Raw genomic sequence first — 2,226 nt, forward strand, 5'->3', positions numbered from 1 at the left:
GTTCTGATTGGTTGTTTTGGTCAGAACGGTGCATTACTTTAACCAGTAATAGTAATTCAGGAAGGAGATGGAGGAGATTGATTGTTTCCACAGATTATCTGTCTCATAGAAAACTGTCATGACATGGTGACAGCTTTAACAAAGATGGAGAAAACATATTTTTTTATTAAAGGTATGCACTGCAGCTTGAATAAAATGCAACTACATAGCATTTTTGAGAAGTCTGGATTGCTTTATGTGTAGTTGCACTTTGCCTTTGCCTGTTTTTCATGAAGAGAGATTTCAGTATCTAAAACCAATAGAGAAAATTTAAGTAACCTACTTGCAGACTGGATGTGGACCGTTGGATGTTAAATTCATGAGCAGTAAATATTGTGCTAATTATCAGAATGGAACCAAAGAAAGCAAGGTAGATGCAAGCCTTTAAAATTGTGATGCTTTTTATGGGTCAAATAGACTCAAAAAATTGTAACAGTAGCTGCGTGGGGGCCCAAACAAATTTTTTGCCAGGGGGCCCAAGATTCCAGGTGGCACCCCTGGGCGAAAGTGCCTAAAAGACCAGACAATAGCCCCAAAAATGTCTGTCATAGGTGGACCAACATTACTCTCTGAGGACATGACTACCATAGGCAATGGCATTTTCCCTATTTATGTCATTCGTATGTGAAAAGGAGCTAAGGGGGTAAGCATGACACCATACAATTAGTCCATGGGCCAGAGGCCAAAGTTTGACATTTTTGTCCATTTCAGGGTGGTAAAGTCTATCAATATTTTTTGAAAAGATACATTTCTCTAGTTAATAATTTGGTATGATAGCCCTTCCAAAATGGTAGCTGAGCTATCATCTCATGAAGTAAACAACCCCTTTGGAAAAATTCTGCTTTTTGAGACTGGTGTATCTCTGGTTTAGGGTTATGGTATGGGCATTTGGCAAAGATCTATAATCCAATATTTGGTATCACCTTAAAGGGGACACTCTTGGCTTTCATTTAAGCCATGTTTTGAGTTTCTCTGACCAACACAGAGGTCATTAGATGACATTAAACCAAAGTTATTACACATTTTTCCACACCTTTTGACCAAACTAGATACATTTCTTTCATCCCAGTGGTATCCAGGGACATCAGGGACACAAGAGTTAATGACTAAAATACTCAACAGACTCTAAGGAATCAGAAAATGTATGATATACCTACACTGTCTGTCTATGGGAGGTGATTATGAGCTGTAATTTGAAGTTACAGACTTGGGCTATAACCTTAACTGGTGTATATGTTGGGGGTTTAGTGGGGGTTTGTTTAGCGTGTCACTGGTGTCTAGTTTGTTAGTTATAAAAAAGTTAATCAGCAATAGAAATGTACACTTAGACTTTAGGATGCTGTATTGGCCTATTTATCAGATTTTGTGAGCTTTTCCATCATGGGCTACACAATAGTAGCCCATGATGGCCACATAGAGACATAGCAGAATGAGGGAGGAGACCAACCTCATTAAATGATAAATTCTGAGTTAAAAATAAAAAAATATAGATTATTTTCAGATGCTTAGGCTACTATTGACAACATAATTCAGATTATTATATTACATTTCTGCCAACAGATGATAACCTTAGGCATATCGGTACCATCTACATTATGCTTGCTGATGACGTTGATGTCAATCAGGCCCACAAATGAATTTGTTAAAAAATAAAATCAGTAAGATGTAACCATTTAGGTTCAGCATGTAACTTATTTAAAAATCTATATATTTATTAAAACTGTTACTATGTTGTCCTGAGACCCTCCTCCTGGCTCTGATTAGTTGTTTCAATTTAGCACTGCGAGAAGGAGGAGGGGCTTGATTTTTCTTCACAGATTATTTGTCTCAGCATACTGTGACAACATGGTGACAGTTTCAACAAATATATAACAGAATTTTTTTCCTAAAATCTACATACTGCAGCATTGAACTAACTGCCTTTGTTTGCATGCTGTTCATACCCTCTGATAGCTACACTATTTAACTGAATAGTCTTACCCTGTACTTTCAATTTCTACTTATCTAGAACAAAGTTTAGTGCTGGTTTACAGTTACAGACCTTGAACTAGTGTTGACTTTTTGTATTAGGGTAGGGTTAGGGTTAGGGAGGCGTCCAGGAGGCATCCTTACCAGATGCCCGAGCCTCAACTGGCTCCTCTCGACGTGGAGGAGCAGCGGCTCTACTCTGAGTCCCTCCTGGATGAC

This window comes from Poecilia reticulata, linkage group LG19, assembly GCF_000633615.1.
Source record: "Poecilia reticulata strain Guanapo linkage group LG19, Guppy_female_1.0+MT, whole genome shotgun sequence".
In the NCBI taxonomy this organism is placed as follows: Eukaryota; Metazoa; Chordata; class Actinopteri; order Cyprinodontiformes; family Poeciliidae; genus Poecilia; species Poecilia reticulata.